The sequence below is a fragment of the Lissotriton helveticus genome, chromosome 4_1, assembly GCF_964261635.1.
Source record: "Lissotriton helveticus chromosome 4_1, aLisHel1.1, whole genome shotgun sequence".
Classification (NCBI taxonomy): domain Eukaryota; kingdom Metazoa; phylum Chordata; class Amphibia; order Caudata; family Salamandridae; genus Lissotriton; species Lissotriton helveticus.
Genome location: NC_136063.1, coordinates 1,106,386,232 through 1,106,411,594, shown reverse-complemented (window position 1 = coordinate 1,106,411,594; position 25,363 = coordinate 1,106,386,232). Strand labels below are relative to the sequence as shown.

The 25,363-nt window shown below is 50.3% G+C and overlaps 1 long non-coding RNA gene across 1 annotated transcript in view; it reads left to right on the top strand.

Annotated features, from left to right (window-relative positions):
• The window catches only part of LOC144827443 (uncharacterized), a 58,885-nt gene extending 34,073 nt beyond the window's left edge, over positions 1-24,812 (top strand). The window contains exons 3-4 of the long non-coding RNA XR_013610189.1: positions 24,064-24,483; positions 24,529-24,812. This is a non-coding gene — a long non-coding RNA (uncharacterized LOC144827443). The remainder of the gene's footprint in view (positions 1-24,063; positions 24,484-24,528) is intronic.
• The last annotated feature ends 551 nt before the right edge of the window (positions 24,813-25,363 follow it).

The following is a 25,363-nucleotide window of genomic DNA, read 5'->3' as shown; positions in this document are numbered from 1 at the left end:
TCGGCCCTAGCCCGCATCTTGCCTCCTGAGCCCCGAGAGGCTCCACCTGGGGTTCATTGTCCTTCGAGCCTGTGAGGCTCCATCATGTTGGCCCACCCTTGGCCCTCAGCTGCCCAGCACTTCGTGGGCAGCTGCCACGTGTAGGTTGATCCTGGCTCCCTGCAGCCGTCCTGACATTGAGACTTTGGGCGCCTTCGCCCCCGAAAAGGCCGCTGGCCTGTTAGAAGTTATTATTGATGTTCTATGTGATCCCTGAGAGAGTATTCTGTGTGCGCCTCCAAAGGTGCTCTGTTATGTTACGTGCCTGTACTTCCTTCCCTCCTAAGTATCCTAGGTCTCATGGATGTGGCTTCTGGTTAAGAGTGAGTTCTACTGCTAGTTCTATTGTGGTCCAGGTTGTCCTGTGTTTTAAATGCTAGCTCCTGGTTGTGATGTGTTCTGGTACTAGTTCTAGGAAGCTCCCAGATGTTATATGTCCTAAATGCCAGTTCTATCATGCGCATAACCCTGACGGTGGTCCCCAGACCCTGTCCAGTAGATATTCCCTTGTAAACCCTGCCCGTGCCCCTGGCACCTTGTAAATTGTGTATTTACCCTTAAGTATGTCTTTCAATACAAAGTCTATTTTTCATATATATATCTTGTGTGGAGTTCCTTTTGTGGGGGGCCCGGGAGGTTGTTGCTGGGGGTGCGTGCGCTAATGCTTTACACATGACCTCCGAGATAAGCCTGACTGCTCGTGCCAGCTACCAAGGGGGTGAGCTGGCACGAATGGGGTGAATGAAAGAATGCGACAGTACAGGGCTGCAGTAATTATGCGTTTTCACTTGCCTATCTCTGCACTCAGAGTAACACTTCGTACATTAAATTAGGTTTGAAAAATAGCAGAAGTAAAACCTATACAATGGCTGTAGGGATGAATTTAGAAGCAGAGATCAAAGGAATGTAGAGTCACACTCATAGAAGTTCACAGCAATAACATTACTTAAAAGATAATTAGAAAAGAACGGAGACTGTATCTGTATGTTGTTGTAGTTGTCCTGTTGAATTTGGGAAGTTGCATGCATCCAACCATTCCTCTTATTAGCTGGACTCCTCCATTCCATCTGACGCTCTGTCCATCAATGTTGGTGACCAGAAGACACCCTGTTCACTGCCTGCCTGGCGGATGCTGAATTGCGGCTCGCTAATGTGAAGCCTGACTTCATCCTTTTTTTCCCATTGCACAGGCTGAAACCCGGCCTGTAATTATTGATGGAAAAACAGGAAGTTATATTAGAACACCAATGACAAATAAATATAAGGTATGTACGCTGTGTAGTGCAAAAAGTCACACTTTGAGTTTCCTAATAGACAGTACAATATTTTTGAAAGTGCGTACTCTGTCTGAGTCTCCTTTTGAAGGATAAATAAGTATGGGCGAATTAATTTAGGGGATCTTTCCCCTCAAGCTAGGTGTACTGTAAACTGTGTTTTAGAACAAATGTAGACCTTCCCAGCAGTGCTCCCAGACCCTTACTAAACCCAGTCGCAAAAATGTAGAAGACCCCCAATCAGATATCAAAAACGTGCGATACTGCTACCTGTCAGAGGCCTAGTAGAAAATGGTGACCAAACGTACTTTGAAAGTAAAGTAGGCCCAAATCCCCCGTGTTGGACTGGGCCCTTCTGGCAAGTTTTGCGTGTATATGTGTGACCTGGGGATGGTGATTCCCACTCTGAGTGCGTGTAAATGAGAGAGGCCTGCCTCCCCATAGGGATACCTGGGGAATGTGTGTGTCCCTGATAGTTCTGGATGCGTGGGGGGTACAGGGTCGAGTCTGGTATGTGTGGACTCGTGTGTTTAAATGCTGCAAGATGATGTATGCGGCGTGTGTGTGTCTAGGAGGGAAGTGCCACTTCTAGACATGGGTGTGTGTGTGCAGTAGGTGTGCTGGCGCGTGATTGGCTGAAGCCGACTGGGGAGCCTGGCTCCAAGAGTCTGTGTGGGTCTGCCCCGGTGGTGAATGGAGAGATTAACATGCTGATGTGAGGGAGGAGCTGTGCCTGTATCCTGTATGGGGCTGGGCTTTCCCCCACAATGCTGGCTCCGCCCCCCTGGGGTGCGTCTGATGACCTGTCTTGCCTGATGAATGAAAGGGGTGGTTGAGGAAAACAAGATACTCCCAAAACCAGCTGCGACTGGTTTTCCCCCCACCCAGCACCTTTAGACAAAGGGATTTATGGTATAAATAGAGGCTGTGACCTCTTCTCAAATGTTCTTGTTCCCACTTGAATCTGCCAGGGACTGTTGCTGCTTGGGCCCAGGGTTGGCTTGCCTCCCTGGGCCCTGCCCTTCTCCTGGACTTCTGATGGCCTTTCCCTGCTAGGAGCTGCTATGCTCCACCTGAGCCCCTGGACTCCTTCTGGACTTTGCTACTTTTCCCCTAGCGCTTGGGAGCGCCTTCCTCTGACCCCCAGCGCTTGGGAGCGCTGTTCCGCCTACCTAGCGCCGAGGAGCGCTGGCTCCTGCCTCTAGTGCTTTGGAGCGCTTCATTCATGTTGCCGGCGCTGGGAGCGCTATATACTACAAGCCGGTGCCTACCCGGTGTTTGCCCCGTTCTACTGAGGTGCCGTTTCACTTGCCCATCGAGTGCCCACCTCGACTTATGGACCCCTGTCGACCAAACCGGTGCCACCCGGCATTGCCCTGAGCTGGTCTCCGTCACCGCCGCCAGCCCGAGCTTCCCTGAGCCCCGAGAAGCCGCCGCCCCATCACGAGCCGCGCCTCGCTGGGATTGGTCCCTGCGCCAGCGCCACGCTCGGATTGGCTGGGACCGGCGAAGGAGCAGGAAGCGGCTTCGGTGCCTGGCCGGAGGTCCCGGAAGTGAAGGAGATCACCGGGGAGGAGAGGAGAGCCGCCCGCCAACATGGAGGGTCCCCGAGGAGCAGGAGCTCCCCTCCGACGGCCGCCGCCAGACCCGGTGAGTGCAAGGAAGGGGAGGGGGCGTCCGGGCACATTTGCGGTGCCTCCCCTCCCCTCCAGTGACTCACGCTGGGTGTCTAGAGGCCGTGGGGCCCCCAGGGAGATCGAGCCCCCGAGAAGTACTCCACCTGCGCTGTTGAGCCCTGAGAGGCTCTGTCATGGCCCGTGGGGCCCCCCCAGTAATGCCAAGTCCCCCGAGGGGGACCCCGCTTACCCCAGCTTTGCCCCAGAGCCCCGAGAGGCTCCGTCATGGCCCGTGGGGCCACAGTGATACCGAGCCCCCCGAGGGGGACTCCACCTTTTTCCCCGAGCCCCGAGAGGCTCCACTATTTGATCCTAGTCCCGCCGAGCCGGCAAGGCTCGGACCTAGCCCGCATCTTGCCTCCTGAGCCCCGAGAGGCTCCACCTGGGGTTCATTGTCCTTCGAGCCTGTGAGGCTCCATCATGTTGGCCCACCCTTGGCCCTCAGCTGCCCAGCACTTCGTGGGCAGCTGCCACGTGTAGGTTGATCCTGGCTCCCTGCAGCCGTCCTGACATTGAGACTTTGGGCGCCTTCGCCCCCGAAAAGGCCGCTGGCCTGTTAGAAGTTATTATTGATGTTCTATGTGATCCCTGAGAGAGTATTCTGTGTGCGCCTCCAAAGGTGCTCTGTTATGTTACGTGCCTGTACTTCCTTCCCTCCTAAGTATCCTAGGTCTCATGGATGTGGCTTCTGGTTAAGAGTGAGTTCTACTGCTAGTTCTATTGTGGTCCAGGTTGTCCTGTGTTTTAAATGCTAGCTCCTGGTTGTGATGTGTTCTGGTACTAGTTCTAGGAAGCTCCCAGATGTTATATGTCCTAAATGCCAGTTCTATCATGCGCATAACCCTGACGGTGGTCCCCAGACCCTGTCCAGTAGATATTCCCTTGTAAACCCTGCCCGTGCCCCTGGCACCTTGTAAATTGTGTATTTACCCTTAAGTATGTCTTTCAATACAAAGTCTATTTTTCATATATATATCTTGTGTGGAGTTCCTTTTGTGGGGGGCCCGGGAGGTTGTTGCTGGGGGTGCGTGCGCTAATGCTTTACACATGACCTCCGAGATAAGCCTGACTGCTCGTGCCAGCTACCAAGGGGGTGAGCTGGCACGAATGGGGTGAATGAAAGAATGCGACAGTACAGGGCTGCAGTAATTATGCGTTTTCACTTGCCTATCTCTGCACTCAGAGTAACACTTCGTACATTAAATTAGGTTTGAAAAATAGCAGAAGTAAAACCTATACAATGGCTGTAGGGATGAATTTAGAAGCAGAGATCAAAGGAATGTAGAGTCACACTCATAGAAGTTCACAGCAATAACATTACTTAAAAGATAATTAGAAAAGAACGGAGACTGTATCTGTATGTTGTTGTAGTTGTCCTGTTGAATTTGGGAAGTTGCATGCATCCAACCATTCCTCTTATTAGCTGGACTCCTCCATTCCATCTGACGCTCTGTCCATCAATGTTGGTGACCAGAAGACACCCTGTTCACTGCCTGCCTGGCGGATGCTGAATTGCGGCTCGCTAATGTGAAGCCTGACTTCATCCTTTTTTTCCCATTGCACAGGCTGAAACCCGGCCTGTAATTATTGATGGAAAAACAGGAAGTTATATTAGAACACCAATGACAAATAAATATAAGGTATGTACGCTGTGTAGTGCAAAAAGTCACACTTTGAGTTTCCTAATAGACAGTACAATATTTTTGAAAGTGCGTACTCTGTCTGAGTCTCCTTTTGAAGGATAAATAAGTATGGGCGAATTAATTTAGGGGATCTTTCCCCTCAAGCTAGGTGTACTGTAAACTGTGTTTTAGAACAAATGTAGACCTTCCCAGCAGTGCTCCCAGACCCTTACTAAACCCAGTCGCAAAAATGTAGAAGACCCCCAATCAGATATCAAAAACGTGCGATACTGCTACCTGTCAGAGGCCTAGTAGAAAATGGTGACCAAACGTACTTTGAAAGTAAAGTAGGCCCAAATCCCCCCTGTTGGACTGGGCCCTTCTGGCAAGTTTTGCGTGTATATGTGTGACCTGGGGATGGTGATTCCCACTCTGAGTGCGTGTAAATGAGAGAGGCCTGCCTCCCCATAGGGATACCTGGGGAATGTGTGTGTCCCTGATAGTTCTGGATGCGTGGGGGGTACAGGGTCGAGTCTGGTATGTGTGGACTCGTGTGTTTAAATGCTGCAAGATGATGTATGCGGCGTGTGTGTGTCTAGGAGGGAAGTGCCACTTCTAGACATGGGTGTGTGTGTGCAGTAGGTGTGCTGGCGCGTGATTGGCTGAAGCCGACTGGGGAGCCTGGCTCCAAGAGTCTGTGTGGGTCTGCCCCGGTGGTGAATGGAGAGATTAACATGCTGATGTGAGGGAGGAGCTGTGCCTGTATCCTGTATGGGGCTGGGCTTTCCCCCACAATGCTGGCTCCGCCCCCCTGGGGTGCGTCTGATGACCTGTCTTGCCTGATGAATGAAAGGGGTGGTTGAGGAAAACAAGATACTCCCAAAACCAGCTGCGACTGGTTTTCCCCCCACCCAGCACCTTTAGACAAAGGGATTTATGGTATAAATAGAGGCTGTGACCTCTTCTCAAATGTTCTTGTTCCCACTTGAATCTGCCAGGGGCTGTTGCTGCTTGGGCCCAGGGTTGGCTTGCCTCCCTGGGCCCTGCCCTTCTCCTGGACTTCTGATGGCCTTTCCCTGCTAGGAGCTGCTATGCTCCACCTGAGCCCCTGGACTCCTTCTGGACTTTGCTACTTTTCCCCTAGCGCTTGGGAGCGCCTTCCTCTGACCCCCAGCGCTTGGGAGCGCTGTTCCGCCTACCTAGCGCCGAGGAGCGCTGGCTCCTGCCTCTAGTGCTTTGGAGCGCTTCATTCATGTTGCCGGCGCTGGGAGCGCTATATACTACAAGCCGGTGCCTACCCGGCGTTTGCTCCGTTCTACTGAGGTGCCGTTTCACTTGCCCATCGAGTGCCCACCTCGACTTATGGACCCCTGTCGACCAAACCGGTGCCACCCGGCATTGCCCTGAGCTGGTCTCCGTCACCGCCGCCAGCCCGAGCTTCCCTGAGCCCCGAGAAGCCGCCGCCCCGTCACGAGCCGCGCCTCGCTGGGATTGGTCCCTGCGCCAGCGCCACGCTCGGATTGGCTGGGACCGGCGAAGGAGCAGGAAGCGGCTTCGGTGCCTGGCCGGAGGTCCCGGAAGTGAAGGAGATCACCGGGGAGGAGAGGAGAGCCGCCCGCCAACATGGAGGGTCCCCGAGGAGCAGGAGCTCCCCTCCGACGGCCGCCGCCAGACCCGGTGAGTGCAAGGAAGGGGAGGGGGCGTCCGGGCACATTTGCGGTGCCTCCCCTCCCCTCCAGTGACTCGCGCTGGGTGTCTAGAGGCCGTGGGGCCCCCAGGGAGATCGAGCCCCCGAGAAGTACTCCACCTGCGCTGTTGAGCCCTGAGAGGCTCTGTCATGGCCCGTGGGGCCCCCCCAGTAATGCCAAGTCCCCCGAGGGGGACCCCGCTTACCCCAGCTTTGCCCCAGAGCCCCGAGAGGGTCCGTCATGGCCCGTGGGGCCACAGTGATACCGAGCCCCCCGAGGGGGACTCCACCTTTTTCCCCGAGCCCCGAGAGGCTCCACTATTTGATCCTAGTCCCGCCGAGCCGGCAAGGCTCGGCCCTAGCCCGCATCTTGCCTCCTGAGCCCCGAGAGGCTCCACCTGGGGTTCATTGTCCTTCGAGCCTGTGAGGCTCCATCATGTTGGCCCACCCTTGGCCCTCAGCTGCCCAGCACTTCGTGGGCAGCTGCCACGTGTAGGTTGATCCTGGCTCCCTGCAGCCGTCCTGACATTGAGACTTTGGGCGCCTTCGCCCCCGAAAAGGCCGCTGGCCTGTTAGAAGTTATTATTGATGTTCTATGTGATCCCTGAGAGAGTATTCTGTGTGCGCCTCCAAAGGTGCTCTGTTATGTTACGTGCCTGTACTTCCTTCCCTCCTAAGTATCCTAGGTCTCATGGATGTGGCTTCTGGTTAAGAGTGAGTTCTACTGCTAGTTCTATTGTGGTCCAGGTTGTCCTGTGTTTTAAATGCTAGCTCCTGGTTGTGATGTGTTCTGGTACTAGTTCTAGGAAGCTCCCAGATGTTATATGTCCTAAATGCCAGTTCTATCATGCGCATAACCCTGACGGTGGTCCCCAGACCCTGTCCAGTAGATATTCCCTTGTAAACCCTGCCCGTGCCCCTGGCACCTTGTAAATTGTGTATTTACCCTTAAGTATGTCTTTCAATACAAAGTCTATTTTTCATATATATATCTTGTGTGGAGTTCCTTTTGTGGGGGGCCCGGGAGGTTGTTGCTGGGGGTGCGTGCGCTAATGCTTTACACATGACCTCCGAGATAAGCCTGACTGCTCGTGCCAGCTACCAAGGGGGTGAGCAGGGGTTGTCTTGAAGGGTGACTTCCCTACCCTAACTGGAAATGGGGATTTCTGCCTGGCCTTGGTGCAAGCCTTGGCCAACCAGGGATCCCATTTCTAACATTGTTGGCTAGCGGTGGGATTTGGACTTGTGTTTGCGCAGTACCACAGCGATGGCCCCTCCACAAAACTCTGCAGTTTAGATGGTCGCAAAGAAAAGGAACTATTGTGTGAATTGCTAAAAAGGTCTGTTCATGTGAAAAATGTAGTTCTAGTGCACTGTGAGTTAGGTGCCCCTAGCTCGGGAGGGTAGATCATCCCCCTAGTGCAATGTGTTCTGGATTCACCAGAAGGGTGGGATCCAGTGGTGGCAGCGAAGTTATGTCCAATGTGTGTGGTCCCTGTCCCTTCCCTAGAGTAATGGTACCTGTGCCACGTGGGTCAGGTTGAGGAAATCAGGGGCGGTAGAAACTGTCTTACCAGTCACGGGGAGGGTGTGTGGATGAATGTTGAGTTGGGTTGAATATTGGGTGTACGTTCTCTGGGATGGGGAGCGTGCTGAATACGGGAGTGTAAGTTCTCTGATGGGGAGCTTGCTGAATGTAGGTTAAGTTGTATCCCGGACAAGGAAGCCCTGCTGACGCTGTCGCGGCTTGCCTTGGGGAGAGCTGAACTTGGAGCCCTGCTGACGTTGTAGCGGCTCATTGTGCTGTAGTGAATGTTTGGTTGTATCCCGGACAAGGAAGCCCTGCTGACGCTGTCGCGGCTTGCCTTGGGGAGAGCTGAACTTGGAGCCCTGCTGACGTTGTCGCGGCTCATTGTGCTGAAAGTGAATGTTAAGTTGTATCCCGGACAAGGGGGCCCTGCTGACTGAGTCGCGGCTTGCCTTGGGGAGAGCTGAACTGGAGCCCTGCTGACGTTGTCGCGGCTCATCGTGCTGAAGTAAATGTTAAGTTGTATCCCGGACAAGGAAGCCCTGCTGACTGGGTCGCGGCTTGCCTTGGGGAGAGCTGAACTGAGCCCTGCTGACGTGGTCGCGGCTCATCCTAGTACAAGAGGGAACTCCTGCCTGCGGAGGGAGGAGAGGAAGTATTAGATTCCAGTTTTTTTTCTTGTAAAAAGTCCTGGTGCGCCAGGCATCTGGCCGGTAGGGTACTGCCCGCGGTTGGGGAGCCAGTAGTCGGTGTTTCCGGATCTGGACGGCGGGGCGACTGTAGCCAGTGTCCTGGCCGGGTTGTCTTCTAGAGGATCCGGTGAATTTAGTTCCCAGGTGGGAGACCAGTGGAGGGAGGAAGTTCTGAAACTGGTAGGAGAGCGTGTTCTGAGGGTGCTTCTCCTGGGAGAGCGCGGAACTTCAGAAGTAGAGGTAGGGTGGGGCATTCTTGCCCGTGACCTCTGGCCAGCCTGAGGGTGCGGACCCTAGGTGGAAGAGAAAGTGGTAAAGTGATACTACACGAAGAAAGGGAGTGGAGAATGGCTGTCGTGGGCCAGGGGTTACCACCCCCCACTCCGGGTTTGCATGGACCAGTGGTATCTGGGTGGCCTAGGGCCTGGTCCTAGCCGTGGTCCACTAAGGAGTACCAGTGGGGTAGCCTAGTTGGGCCTATGTTTTTTATTTTCGGTAATTTTTTTTAAAATTTTTTTGTAAAGTCTATGTGTATCGATAGATCAGCGTGGCGTAGAACTGGAGAGTGTCCCTGCAGGGCGGGCCCACGTCCATGTTTGTGCCGCCCAAAGCAGGGAAGTCCATCACGGTGGTGATTAGCCTACCCTGCGTTTTGTCTGGAAGGGGGCTGTGTTGGACTGGGCCCTTCTGGCAAGTTTTGCGTGTATATGTGTGACCTGGGGATGGTGATTCCCACTCTGAGTGCGTGTAAATGAGAGAGGCCTGCCTCCCCATAGGGATACCTGGGGAATGTGTGTGTCCCTGATAGTTCTGGATGCGTGGGGGGTACAGGGTCGAGTCTGGTATGTGTGGACTCGTGTGTTTAAATGCTGCAAGATGATGTATGCGGCGTGTGTGTGTCTAGGAGGGAAGTGCCACTTCTAGACATGGGTGTGTGTGTGCAGTAGGTGTGCTGGCGCGTGATTGGCTGAAGCCGACTGGGGAGCCTGGCTCCAAGAGTCTGTGTGGGTCTGCCCCGGTGGTGAATGGAGAGATTAACATGCTGATGTGAGGGAGGAGCTGTGCCTGTATCCTGTATGGGGCTGGGCTTTCCCCCACAATGCTGGCTCCGCCCCCCTGGGGTGCGTCTGATGACCTGTCTTGCCTGATGAATGAAAGGGGTGGTTGAGGAAAACAAGATACTCCCAAAACCAGCTGCGACTGGTTTTCCCCCCACCCAGCACCTTTAGACAAAGGGATTTATGGTATAAAAAGAGGCTGTGACCTCTTCTCAAATGTTCTTGTTCCCACTTGAATCTGCCAGGGGCTGTTGCTGCTTGGGCCCAGGGTTGGCTTGCCTCCCTGGGCCCTGCCCTTCTCCTGGACTTCTGATGGCCTTTCCCTGCTAGGAGCTGCTATGCTCCACCTGAGCCCCTGGACTCCTTCTGGACTTTGCTACTTTTCCCCTAGCGCTTGGGAGCGCCTTCCTCTGACCCCCAGCGCTTGGGAGCGCTGTTCCGCCTACCTAGCACCGAGGAGCGCTGGCTCCTGCCTCTAGTGCTTTGGAGCGCTTCATTCATGTTGCCGGCGCTGGGAGCGCTATATACTACAAGACGGCGCCTACCCGGCGTTTGCCCCGTTCTACTGAGGTGCCGTTTCACTTGCCCATCGAGTGCCCACCTCGACTTATGGACCCCTGTCGACCAAACCGGTGCCACCCGGCATTGCCCTGAGCTGGTCTCCGTCACCGCCGCCAACCCGAGCTTCCCTGAGCCCCGAGAAGCCGCCGCCCCGTCACGAGCCGCGCCGCGCTGGGATTGGTCCCTGCGCCAGCGCCACGCTCGGATTGGCTGGGACCGGCGAAGGAGCAGGAAGCGGCTTCGGTGCCTGGCCGGAGGTCCCGGAAGTGAAGGAGATCACCGGGGAGGAGAGGAGAGCCGCCCGCCAACATGGAGGGTCCCCGAGGAGCAGGAGCTCCCCTCCGACGGCCGCCGCCAGACCCGGTGAGTGCAAGGAAGGGGAGGGGGCGTCCGGGCACATTTGCGGTGCCGCCCCTCCCCTCCAGTGACTCGCGCTGGGTGTCTAGAGGCCGTGGGGCCCCCAGGGAGATCGAGCCCCCGAGAGGTACTCCACCTGCGCTGTTGAGCCCTGAGAGGCTCTTTCATGGCCCGTGGGACCCCCCCAGTAATGCCAAGTCCCCCGAGGGGGACCCCGCTTACCCCAGCTTTGCCCCAGAGCCCCGAGAGGCTCCGTCATGGCCCGTGGGGCCACAGTGATGCCGAGCCCCCCGAGGGGGACTCCACCTTTTTCCCCGAGCCCCGAGAGGCTCCACTATTTGATCCTAGTCCCGCCGAGCCGGCAAGGCTCGGCCCTAGCCCGCATCTTGCCTCCTGAGCCCCGAGAGGCTCCACCTGGGGTTCATTGTCCTTCGAGCCTGTGAGGCTCCATCATGTTGGCCCACCCTTGGCCCTCAGCTGCCCAGCACTTCGTGGGCAGCTGCCACGTGTAGGTTGATCCTGGCTCCCTGCAGCCGTCCTGACATTGAGACTTTGGGCGCCTTCGCCCCCGAAAAGGCCGCTGGCCTGTTAGAAGGTATTATTGATGTTCTATGTGATCCCTGAGAGAGTATTCTGTGTGCGCCTCCAAAGGTGCTTTGTTATGTTACGTGCTTGTACTTCCTTCCCTCCTAAGTATCCTAGGTCTCATGGATGTGGCTTCTGGTTAAGAGTGAGTTCTACTGCTAGTTCTATTGTGGTCCAGGTTGTCCTGTGTTTTAAATGCTAGCTCCTGGTTGTGATGTGTTCTGGTACTAGTTCTAGGAAGCTCCCAGATGTTATATGTCCTAAATGCCAGTTCTATCATGCGCATAACCCTGACGGTGGTCCCCAGACCCTGTCCAGTAGATATTCCCTTGTAAACCCTGCCTGTGCCCCTGGCACCTTGTAAATTGTGTATTTACCCTTAAGTATGTCTTTCAATACAAAGTCTATTTTTCATATATATATCTTGTGTGGAGTTCCTTTTGTGGGGGGCCCGGGAGGTTGTTGCTGGGGGTGCGTGCGCAATTGCTTTACACATGACCTCCGAGATAAGCCTGACTGCTCGTGCCAGCTACCAATGGGGTGAGCAGGGGTTGTCTTGAAGGGTGACTTCCCTACCCTAACTGGAAATGGGGATTTCTGCCTGGCCTTGGTGCAAGCCTTGGCCAACCAGGGATCCCATTTCTAACACCCCCTTACCCACCATGGATTGTATTCAAACCACTTGCAAGCAAGCAAAAGTATCCATACCCAGCATTGCTCCAAGACTCGCAAACCCCCCCACAAACACCAGGAACCCCCACAAACAGCCCCCCGAAAACGGTAGAGTGAGCGAAATCTCAGAAAATGCAAAAACTTTTCCCCAGGGATTGTCTCCAAAACACTTTCTTTCGGGTATTAGACCTTCCCAGCAATGGCCCCAGAACTGTCAACTCGGGCGAAAACAAGTTTAATAACCCCAACAAGCCAAAAGGAAAAACCTGGGAAAAGCCACACTAAGAAAACTTTGGGCCTACCTGGAATTCAGGCCAAATGCGCTCTGCAGCTAGGCCCTAACTCCCCTTTTCCACCATGAATTTCCTGTAAAACAAATGCAATCAACATTAGAATGTGCCAACAGTGCTCACAGACCACAATCCACCCCCAACAACCTAAAAGCCCCCCAAACAGCACCCCAAAGACAGGCAAGTGATCAAAAGCGCAAAAACTTTTTCTGCTCCGATTTTCTCCAAACCACTTTTAGCCGGTATTACACCTTCCAAGCAAGGCCCCCAGACCCGTGAACCCGGGCAAAAACAAGTTTCACCCCCCCAAAAAGCCGAAAAGCAAAACCGGGAAAAGCCACACTTAGGAAACTGTGGGCCTACCTGGAATGCAGTCCAAATGAGCTCTGCAGCTAGGCCCTAACTCCCCTTTTCCACCATGAATTTCCTGTAAAACAAATGCAATCAACATTAGAATGTGCCAGCAGTGCTCACAGACCCCAAAACCCACCCCCAACAACCTAAAAGCCGCCCAAACAGCATCCCAAAGACAGGCAAGTGATCAAAAGCGCAAAAACATTTTCTGCTCCGAATTTCTCCAAACCACTTTTAGCCGGTATTAGACCTTCACAGCAATGCCCCAGACCCGTCAACTCACCCGCAAAGAAGTAGAACACCCCCACAAGTGCAGAGTCTTTCTTCATTGGGCGTAATCCAGCCATCTGCTTTGAGGGAAATAGGAGTCTGGAGGAGGAGGATAGAGGAGCATGTTCTTGTGAACTTGTGAACCTTAGGAATGCAGACTGCGGCACCTTCAAATCAATAAGCAAATAAGTGAAGACAGTTCTGCTGATGGGCTTGTTTTTGTGATTAGGTGATTACAGTTTTTTTTATATAGATTTTGCAAAACAAAGAAAGACAGACACACAGGAATAAAAGTGAATAAGGACGAAAAAGAAAGTTAGTGATTCATTGACTCGTTTTCAGGGCTCGGTGTCAGGGAAGAAGAGCTCCTCCTCAAACTCTGCTAATTCAGACGGGAGTAGGTCAGTTAACAGGGAAGAACTTCCCTCATCTAAGTTGGTGTCCTCCTCGTCTTCTTCCTGCGTGCATTCTCGTATTTTGCAATCTGGTGGTATGAAGTGCTGATTCATCTTGATCATTGTTAACCTCTCCACATTTTTGGGCGAGAGGCGGGTCCTTTTGGAAGTTACAATGCCACCAGCAGCACTGAAAACACGTTCAGAAGACCCGCTTGCGAGTGGGCAAGACAAGTAATTTATAGCCAGGTTGGTGATCTCTGGCCACACATCTCTTTTCCCATGCCAATACGCCAATGGGTCATGAGGAACATGGATCTCTGTTGAGTCATTCAGATAGGCCTGCACCATCGACTCAAGGTTCTCCAGGATTCCTCCACTTTGCTTACTTCTTTCTGGGACCATTTGAGAAGCAAACCCAAGCTGAGTTAGCCAATCCTCTTCTTCACACAATATTACTGTTGTGTCTGGTGCAGATGATACGGTTGCTGGTGTCGTTAACGGCTGGGAGGGAAAATCACTCACTTCTGCCACAGCCACAGATGCAGAAGTGGATTTTTTTGACTGCGGATGGCCTGCTGATGTACTGCCTTTTCCTTCAATTTCCTGCCGTTCTCTTGTGGGGTTCCACAAGGCTCAAGTTTGAGCCCCACGCTGTTTAATATATATATGGAGCCCTTGGCACATATCGTGGAATCCTATGGTGTGGATATCGTCACATACGCTGACGATACCCAATTAATAATTCAACTTGCCAACAACCAGCCTGAGGAAGCCATTAAGTTTTCCAATTGTATGCGGGCAGTGGCTGGATGGATGAAGTGCAACTGCCTTCGCCTAAATGGTGAGAAAACCGAGTTGCTAGTGGTCGGTAAGTCTCCCTCCACCTGGTCGCAGGACTGGTGGCCGACGGATTTAGGGCCAATCCCTCGCTCAGCAGAGGTTGTAAGAAACTTGGGAATTATGATCGATGCGGAGCTTTCCTTCAAGCAACAAATTAGCAAAATCACTGGAAAATGCTTTGGAATATTAAAAACCCTCCGCAAAGTTCTCGACCTGCTCCCCTTTGGGGCCAGGAAGAAACTTATCCACGCCCTAGTCACGCCACACCTGGATTACGGCAACGCCCTTCTCCTAGGCTTGAGCAAAAAAGGCGTTCAACAACTACAATGTGTCCAAAATGCCGCTGCCCGCCTGGTACTGAACCTTCCACGCAGGGCATCCGGTACGACGGCATTGCGTAAACTTCATTGGCTCCCTCTTGTGGAGCGCATCAAATTCAAGGCACTATGTATGGCTCATCGTATTGCCCAGGGAAAAGGCCCAAATTACCTGCAAAGACTCCTTATTATCTATCGCCCTACTCGAAATCTTAGATCCGCTGGAGTGATGCTATTCAAACTTCCCCGTGTTCACAGGTCCAGAATGGGAGGTAGCTCCTTCCGTTTCTTGGCTAGTAAACACTGGAATAGCCTCCCCTTGAACCTTCGGATGGAGCCCTCCGAAACAAGATTCAGACAAAATTTGAAAACTTATCTCTTTCCCAAGTAAATAGTATCCTGATATATTCTAGGATTTTAGTGAGACTTGGTTTCAGCTTCATCTGGGAGCAGTAGTTTTTCAGCGCGGGGACACACCGTCATAGGTGTAACCAGGCGCTTTAGAAATGGTCTTATTATTATTATTTCAAACCGAGTGGCTGACACAGCTAGCCAATGTGTGTACTTTGTAACATCTGCGTCATCAAAAGGAAAGAATACTCTGCCTGCCACTGCCTTTTTGTACCGTGGATCCAGAATAGTAGCAGAAATGTAATGCTGTTCTGTGTGGATCATTTCAAGACGATCATCGTGAAGTAGGCGCTGTAATAACTTCTCCGCCAACTCAAATGCTTCTTCCTTTCCATCTTTTTCAAACATAGAAGACACCGCCTTCAGTTGGTGCTCTAGCATGCGCAACAATGGGATAGCTTTTCCCAAATTACAGTCCTCCCTGCTGACTGCACGCGTGAAGACCTCAAAAGGACGAAGCATGTCTGTCAGGCTTTTAACTAGCTCCCATTGCTCCACCTGTATCCTCATGTCTATCATAGGTGTACCCAGTTTAAAGAAATACTGATCGACTACCGCATACTGCTCATACAGACGCTCAAACATGTAGAAGGTTGAGTTCCAACGTGTTGCCAACCTCCTGGATGAGTGCTTTCACTGGCACTTTACGTTCATGTTGCAGGCACCTCAGCTGCTTCCGGGCCTTAAAAGAATGGTTGAAATGTGTGCACATTCTTCGGCAGGTGGTCAGTAACTCGGAGACTGGACTTTCTTCACTCAAGAATTTTTTAACAACTAGGTTTATACAGTGCGTCAAAAATGGGACTCTGAAATAGTTACCCTTATCCATGGCCTTAACTACATTGGCGCCATTATCCGTGGAAACATAACCAATCATGCGTTTTCTTGGGGACAGCCATTCAAAGACCTTTGTGTTAAACTCATGCAAAATGTTTTCTCCTGTATGAGTTTTCTCCATGGCAAACATGGCTGTTGTTGCATGTTTCCGAGCAGCTTTATAAACTTTGTCCATGTCAACACCTGCGTTTAGCTTTGCTTTAACCCCTGAAAAAGAGACCCAGTGTGCAGTGATGCACATGTAATCAGTGGCTGCGCAACTGGTCCACATGTCTGTTGTCAGATGTATAGTGTGAACAGTACTCTTCTGCAAAGCTGCCCCAATCACCTTCAGCACATCTTCATGTAGTGCTGGAACCGCAACTCTGGCAAAATAGAACCGGCTAGGAACCTTCCATTTAGGGCAGAGCGTTGCCACCATTTCAAGAAAACCCAACCCTTCCACAAAAGAAAAAGGGAGAAGGTCCAGCGCTAGCATTTTAGCCAGCTTAGTGTTATACAGACGCGCCGTTGGGTGGTTGCGATCAAATGGCGCATCTGAAAACAACATGCTTCTAATGGTGGGCTGGACCATTTTACGGGATGATGATGACTTGTTCGACCCAGTTACACTCAGTGATGATGAACTTTTTCGCATTGGTGTCTCACTCTCTCCCACATTCTTAGTTTGGCTAATATATCTTGCAGGGGGTGTGCTGCTGACAGGGGTACTGGGTGTAACTGAAGAAATGTTTGACGCTTCTTCCTCCTCGTCATCAGCAGATGAAACATCAACGCATACAATTTGTTGACTTGCAATTCGGGCTGCCTTGATCTCCCTTAGGTGCGCATGCCATTTGACAGTGTGCTGACTCTCAAGATGACCTCTCTGGCCTCCGGTACCACAGTTGGTACCAAGCTTACCACGACTAACTCGAACCTTACAAATGGTCCAAATGGCTATGTTTTCCCTTGTTGGGCTAACACTAAAGAAACCCCAAACTGCGACTTCAAATGTCTGTGGGGGGCGGAGGAGGCGATACTGGGAATGCTGCTAATGCCAGATGAAGTGGAGGTTGTGTGTTGCCGAAATTTAGTACGTTGTGCACTTACAGCACCGCTAATTAAGGGAATGGAGGTCGAGGTGGATGGAGGTCCCTTCTGGCGAGAAAATATGGAAGCTGTAGGTGGTGGTGTACTAGTTAACTGCATTGGTGGTGATCCCATTGACACGTCGCCAACATCACGCTCAGCAGCATTTCGGAATAGGATATAAATGTCTGTTTGCTGCATGCCTGCTGAGGCTGGAGTGACGTCTATGATGACTGCGTCGTCGTCGTGAGACTCATCATCAGCAGGAGTATACGCCACGTCTTTTTCAGCGTCATCATCACACTCCATAACTATGAGACTTTCGGGGACCTTCCTTTTACGCTTAGCTACCTTTGTCAGATCATGGTGTGCCTCACTCAGGCCTGTTGGTTCCCAATTTTCATCCATATCATCAGAAGGAAGGGGGCTTGAAGAAGATGTAGACACCATCCTTGATCTTTTCCTTGCTAGGGATCTGGAAGACAATGAATCATCAGGAGGAGTGGCTTCCTCATATGATACCTCGGCTTGAATGTCGATTTCCTGATGTGCCCCTACTTCGGGAGAAACAACTATTGTGGGCACTTGTGCCGCTCCATGCACCTCTGCTTGCGCCTCTCCTTCCACATGTACTTGGGCTTGTACTTGCACATGTGGTTGTTGTTGCGGCTGTGGTGTTGAACACTCGTCAGATGAGTTACAACAACCTGTGTTGAATGAGGGATCCTGCTACTTTCTTGCGATGAGCCAACATCACTGGTCGATGGTGATTGAACAACTATACTGGCTGCCTCTGCAGCACTCAAGGGCTTGGACCTAAGTTGGCGTGGTGGTGGTGGCACTGAGCCCAATGGAGCGGAGGTGCTGCTCCCAGCTTGGTCCCCAGCAGACCCCGCTGCTGCTGCAGGCGTACTTTTTTTTCCCCAATAATTTGGCGGTCGTCACATCAGTCTCCTTGGTAAGTGGCGCCACTTGCTTCTTCTGCTCCTTACTGGCAACTTTCTTGCTAGAGGAGCTACGGGCAACTTTTTTTGCGGCCATCTTCTTCAGATGTCAGAACAGCAGGCCGCAGTTGCACAAGTTGCAGAGTTGTCTGTGGCCACACGTGACGTTGTGCTGCACACACCGCAGCAGGACTTCCTCCTGGCACTGATGAGGAACGATGAGGCTGATGATTCGTCTTTCTGCACCTAAAAGCAAACAAAGCCAGAGGAACATCAGTTAAATAAATGTTGCATATGTAGCGCTTCAATTAATAGTTTGCAAGTAAGCATTTTTATTATACCCACCCCCCAAAATGGAAAGACCAATAAAATGCACCACTGACAGAGTACCCCTGGGCCCTGGGCATAATGGATGAAAGCATGGCGGACTGGGTGCAGGCCTATGACACAACAAAGGACACTGCCTGGCTTCAAAATGGCACCTAGACCCCCACCCACATGGCCAGGCCCTGCCTGGACCAGGCCTCAAAATGGCCCCCGTCCACATGGCCATGCCCCATCAACACCCCAAAAAATCGAAAAACACACACAAATCACCACAATCCAATGCCATCCATGCCCTCAATGATGTTTACATTCAAGACACCCCACAGAAAGACTAGGCCCATGCACCACTGAGTGAGTACCCCTGGGCAAAAGGCCCCAACAACAGCCAAAAAATCGAAAAACACATACAAATCACAACAATCCAATGCCATCCATGCCCTCCATGATGTTTACATTAAAGAGACCCCACAGAAAGACTAGGCCCATGCACCACTGGGTACCCCTGGGCATAATGTAGGAAAGCAAGGCACATTGGATGCAGGCCTATGGCACAAAGCACACTGCCTGGATTCAAAATGGCCCCCTGACCCCCACCACATGGCCAGGCCCTGCCTGTACCAGTCCTCAAAATGGCCCCCACCCACATGGCCATGCCCCATCAACACCCCAAAAAATCGAAAAACACACAAAAATCACCACAATCCAATGCCATCCATGCCCTCAATGATGTTTACATTCAAGACACCCCACAGAAAGACTAGGCCCATGCACCACTGGGTACCCCTGGGCATAATGGAGGAAAGCAAGGCACATTGGATGCAGGCCTATGGCACAAAGCACACTGCCTGGATTCAAAATGGGCCCTTGACCCCCACCACATGGCCAGGCCCTGCCTGTACCAGTCCTCAAAATGGCCCCACCCACATGGCCATGCCCCATCAACACCCCAAAAAATCGAAAAACACACAAAAATCACCACAATCCAATGCCATCCATGCCCTCCATGATGTTTACATTAAAGAGACCCCACAGAAAGACTAGGCCCATGCACCACTGGGTACCCCTGGGCATAATGGATGAAAGCAAGGCACATTGGATGCAGGCCGATGGCACAAAGCACACTGCCTGGATTCAAAATGGCCCCTTGACCCCCACCACATGACCAGGCCCTGCCTGTACCAGTCCTCAAAATGGCCCCCACCCACATGGCCATGCCCCAACAACAGCCAAAAAATCGAAAAACACACAAAAATCACCACAATCCAATCCCATCCATGCCCTAAATGATGTTGAAATTCAACAAAACAGTTGCATCATGCACCCATAACTAACCCTGGTCCTACTGGATACTGTGGCTACCCACAATATATTTTATTTAATGTTCTGAAAAAGTTCCAAAATTGTAGTTGCAGCAACTGTAATGCCCCAAACAGACAACATCAACTTACTTGTGAAATTTCTAATCCAAAAGTGATCCAAAGAAAGTCAAAAAGGCCTCAAATCCAAATATCCAGCAGCATCCACAAAAAGTAATCCTTCCAGGTCAAGATCCAAATCAAAGTGACCAGGACATGAACAAAGCACTGGGAGGAGCCTGCTGGACAGGAACAGGAAGTTGGAGACTGTGGGGCACTTCCTTCCTCCCACCCACCCCCAAAATGGACTCCTTGCAAAAAAAAGTGCAGGCAAATGTCAACCTGAGGAGTTATTCTGATAAAAATCATCATTTTCAGAAGGTTTATGCTGCCTGCTGGTGGATTTCTTGTGCAGAACTGCACATTTTGCAATTTCGCAAACGCGAGATTGTCGCTGCCCGCCGCATCTACGTGTTCACAAGTGTTTACTCCCGCGATGCGTGATCACAGGCCTTTATGACGTACTCGCGTTGACAAACTCTCGCTGTGCAAGGTGGCAAGCCGCGATGACGTAATCGCGGTCGGCAAACTCCTGCGGATCCCGCAGCAAGATCCAAAATGGCGCAGCACACGCAAACATGGAGAAAAACAACTCTTCAAACGCTGAATGACGGTAAGTGAACGCCGCGCGCCACAATATTGTATTTGTCAAGCGCGACTCCAAGCAAAAAAATCCGCTTCGTGCGAATTTGCGAATTTTCGACAAATTCGCGAGAGTTCGCGGATTGCGAATTTGCCGAAAATCCGTGAATTCCGCGAGCGGCACGGATTTTACGCCCCTAACCTCGATCCTGAGCTGATAAAGTTCCTCTTCAGGCTCGGACGTGACCCCAAGAAGCGGCTACAGAAATAATTCAAGGGTTGCCAAGACCGCCTGTTAGATGTCCTCGGCCCTCTTACTAGGATACTTGACTCTGCAGAAGAGTGCCATCTTCACGGTACCCCTCTCAATACGGATTTAATTTGAGGATGGAGTCAAAGAGCCCTCATTCGTATGGCCAACGCTAATGCTAGTATTAACGCCGATAGGCGTAGACTGATTTTATATAAGCTCGATCCCAAACTCTCTGACATGGCCAAGAAAGAGCCTTCCTCAAATCCAAAAGGCCTCCTTTTCGGGGAGGAGCTTATCAAATCACTCGGAAAGTACGTGGCTACTTTCACAGCCCTTGATAAGGCCAAGATAACATCAGAAGGGTGTTTAATAATAAACTTTTTGGGAGGGCCGGAAGAAGGGGCCTTTCTTCCGGCCGATTTAACCAGAGGCCCTACCAGAGATCACGCGCCTTCGGAAGAGGCTATCAACAAAACAGCACCCCTTACTTCTACACTCGCGGAAGAGGAAAGCGAGCGAGAGGTACAAGATCTTGTGCTTCATTCACCTTCAATCTTACAAGTAAGTCCTCCACTCTTACTTTCTCCTTCTATCCCCTTAAAGGTGGGCGGCAGACTCAGGCTTTTTTCGAAAAGATAGGAAGAGATAACCCGGGATCCTTGGGTTCTATCCACAGTAAAAGGCTTTATGATAGATTTTGTTCAGACTCCGTTTCAAACTACCCTACCAAGGGACATTCCTGTTTCTCTAGAGAAAGAGAAAATAGTAGAGGAAGAAATCTCTTCAATGCTCCAAAAAGGTGCGATAATAGAGGTTCCTTTGGATTCTTTAACTTTCGTAAGTACACTATTCCTTGTGGAGAAAAAAGGAAAGGGTTGGAGACCCGTCATAAATCTGAAAAACCTCAACAAATTTCTTGTTTACAGGCATTTTAAAATGGAGGGAATACATCTCCTGAGAGATCTTCTCCAATAGGAAGACTGGTTGGTCAAACGGGATTTAAAGGACGCGTATTTCACGATTCCGATGGCGGTAATGCATCAACCATTCCTCCAATTTCTATGGAAAAGTCACCTTTACCAGTTCCAGGTCCTCCCCTTCGGGCTTTCTTCCGCTCCTTGGTGATTTACCAAGGTTATGAGAGCAGTAGTCTCCTTCCGGAGAGAGCGAGGTGTCCGTCTTATCATTTACCTCGATGACATCCTGATAATGTCTCAAGACCTCCAACAAATTCTCCTAGATCTGGAAACGGTCATGAATCTGCTAGAAAGTCTAGGATTCATTATCAACAAAGAGAAGTCCATCCTATCCCACTCAAAATCTCTGGAGTTTCTGGGTTTCACTCTGGACACTTCCAAGCGTCTTCTTCTCTTACCTGCTTCCAAAATTTCAAAGATCAGGAAAGAGATACGGCATGTCCTAAGGCAGTAGGATCTCCCTTTTAGGGAGCTGGCCAGACTCCTAGGTCTCCTGTCTTCCTCCATCCAGGCAATTTTTCAGGGCCCTCTGAATTACCGGGCCTTGCAAAGGATAAAACGGAGAGGGTTAAGGTATGTTCACTGGTACGAAGACTGAATCACCCTAGATTTGGAGGCCAAAGCAGAACTAGGCTGGTGGCTGGAAAACCTGAAGGCTTGGAATGGGAAAGCAATTTTTGGATCAGAACCAGAGTTTGTTTTGGAATCGGATGCTTCCCTTCATGGTTGGGGTGCATGCCTCCTGGATCATAATACGGGTGGGTATGGTCTCGGGAGGAATCATCTCACCACATAAATTTCCTCAAACTAACTGCTGGCCTGTACGCTCTTATGAGCTTTAAGCACTCCCTGCAGGGGAGGTCAGTCGTTTTGAAGATGGACAATGTTTCTGCAATGGCCTACTTCAATCGGTTGGGAGGTACGAAATCTGCCGACCTTTCCAACCTAGCCAAGAGGCTCTGAATGTTCTGCTTAAAATTTCCCTCAAAGCGGAGTACTACCCAGGGAAATCAAACGACTCTGCTGATTGGAATTCCAGATTCCTTTTGGACTTCAGCGACTGGAAGCTCAACGTCGCTGTTTTCGACTCGCTGAATTCGTTCTGGGGTCCCTTCGGGATAGACCTTTTTACGAGTCGTCTCACTTCTCAACTGGATCATTACTACAGCTGGATGCTGGATCCCGGTGCTCTAGCAGTGAACGCATTCCTTCAACCCTGGTCAGGGATCAATGCATATGCCTTTCCCCTATTTGCAATGATCCAGATAGTTTTGCAGAAAGTGAGACAGGACCGATGTTCTCTAGTCCTGATAACTCCCTTCTGGCCGTCTCAGGCATGGATCCCCACAGTTCTGGAACTAACATACAAACTTCCCTTTCTGATACCTTCTCTAGAGGATCTCCTTACAGACGTAAACGGAGACTCTCACCTCCTGACCGTATCTGGGAGTTTGAACCTTCTTGCTTGGAGAGTGTCAGGAGATCCAATGAAGTCTCAGGACTTTCGACATCAGCTGCTACTCTCCTCAGAGAGTCATAGGCGCCGGGAACTCACTACAGATGCAATAATATCTGGAAATCTTTGTTTAGTTGGTGCCTGGAAAGGGATTTGGATCCCATACAGGCACCTATCGTTGATGCAGTGGGCTTTCTTGCTGAACTTTTTGATAAAGGTTTAAGTTATAGATCGATTAATTGCTATAGATCGGCTATCTCCGCAGGTCATGTTCTTGTTCATGTTCTTGTTAACGGGAAAACAGTCAGTAAAAACGTCATTGTTTATAGAGTTATGAAGAGCATTCGTCTCAAAAGACCCCCGAAACCAAAATATGATACCCTCTGGGATGTGAATTTGATTCTAGATCTTTTCATCTCTTGGCCCGACAATTTTCTTTTGAATAGAAAACTTCTCACCATTAAACTCGCTACTCTCCTTTGCCTTATCTCTTGTCGAAGAGCTCTGGAGATCTCCAACAGATCCTATAATTTATTTGGAGTTAAATTTGAGGTCTACAGAAGAACCAAAACCATGTCTGACTAAATCTTATATCCTCGTTTCGACCCTTGCCCGAAACTTTGTGTAGTTGAATGTATGAAAGCGTATGATCAGAAAATGTCTAACCTGCGGCCTATTAATGAGAATTAACTCCTCATTTCCTTTGTTAAACCCCATAAGGCCATTTCCTCGACTTCCATTGCTCGATGAGTTAATTCTGCTATGAATCTAGCAGGTATTAACGTAGCCAAGTTTCAAGCTCATTCACTTAGAGGTGCTATGGCGAGTAAGTCACTATGGTCTGGAGGTAAGTTGGATGATATTCTTAAAGCTGCCAACTGGTCTAACGCTAGTACCTTTGCTAAACACTATTGTAAACCAATTAAACACATGTCGAATGTCTTTTTACAAGGCTACCAACATGCATAATGTAGCCTCAGTTCTTGTAATGAAATTGCGATTCTCCTATTAACATGCCTAGAGAATTTAGATTTCATTAAAGACATGGAGGCTGACATTATCCCACCCGTCCCATTCCCCTGTTTGGTGCTTGGTGACTACTTGTTTATTCTCATTTATAGTTTGGTTGCTCATATGTTTTTCATTGACATTTTATTTCAATTGTTTCAATTGTTTCTCATTGACATGTTTTACCTTGATTCAATTTTGTGAATATTTTGTTCTGTTGGTGGACCCTTTTGGTCACAATTTTTCATTGCTTTCTTTCTTTTCAGGTAATCCTTCATCGTGAGCTACGTTTGTGGATTTTCATTTGGTTGGTTACCTTCTTCACGTCTCCTTTGGATGTCAGCCTTCGAGTTCTTCATTTCGGATATTTCATCGGATCTTTTCTTCGCCTGTTTTAAAAGAGGCAGATGGTTGTCATGTTATGTTTCTTAGCTTGTTTCAATGTTTTTTGGAACCTTTGTATTATGACTCATGCGGCTGCTTGGAACTGCATTAAAAGTCATTGCATATTGTCAGCCTCCGTGTCTTTAAAGAAATCTAGATTCTCTACGCATGTTAATAGGAGAAACGCAATGCTATGCAGGTTGCAGTTCTCTCGCAGACTGACAGGGCAAAGCACTTCTATGATTGATTAACATTTTGGAGAAAGATCCGCGTTTGCTTGCTAAAGTCGCGTTTATAGTGGCACCGCCTGAGCAGCTATTGCGAGATTCTGCAGTTTTGTTGTGATCATTGAGTTAACAGGAGGCATCCTTGTGACACGTGCACCCACCGCCTCTAGTCTTACCTCGACTCTGGGATAAAATCCTAGGTGCAGAGTTATGATGAGCGCCGCTATTTTTCCTGCTTTGAAAGTGAAAGCGGGCGTTGCATGTTGAGCGTGTGAAAGGCACGGCATGGGGCGGCAAAGCAGTTTCAAAAAGAAGAAGGGGACTTACGTAAGAGAGAGTGCGAGGTGTAGTGCACAGTCATGACCACGGCCGCCATTGTCCCTGCTTTGTAGTGAAAGCGGGCATCGTGCGCTGAGCGCAAATGAAAAAACAAGTAGTCCCCAAATGTATAGATAACAGCCAGGAGCGGAAGTAAATGGTAGTTGGTCGGTGCTGCTTCCTGCACAATGGAAGCAAAAGGGAAGTGACGTTTCGGAGCACCAGCCAATCAAATAGATACATAAAAAGAGCAATGCCAGATTTAACCAATGGCAAGCTAAAAAACATATATAAATGCAATGGGTGGAGTTTTACCACTATTACTATTTACTTAATGCCTCATAGAGGCAGCGCATGTGCTGCCCTATGCAAGACTTAAAAAAGCAGCTAACTGTAAAACACACCTATGGTGATGATAGTATTTTGAAAATAATAACGTAAGGCTGGCCTACATCTTTCAAAGCCTACATTTTTTCAATAGAGATATCAGATATTGGCTAGAAAGGGTCTTGTAAAAATTGCAAAAAAAAAGCCAAGTGTAAACTAGTTTGTAGGGCTGTTTCATTACATGGGCAAGCACAAATCGAGGAAGTATCATGTTGGCCAAAGGGAAACGACAAATACCAACAAATGGAACCAGGTCTAAATTTAGTTAGCAATACTTTTCCCCACACATGTATCACATCATCAAGATAGGGTTCCAGCCCCAGGGTGGTCTAATTCACGTCCTAGCCTCTTAGAAGTGGCTTCTGAAGTTCTTCACGTCCTAGCCTCTTAGAAGTGGCTTCTGAAGTTCTTCACGTCCTAGCCTCTTATAAGTGGCTTCTGAAGTTCTGCAGGTTTCCTCTCGGACTTCATGGAATTACAGAAAGACTCCTTCAACCATAGGTCATATTCAATAGTAATTGAACCTGGCAAAGGTGAACAGTGAGG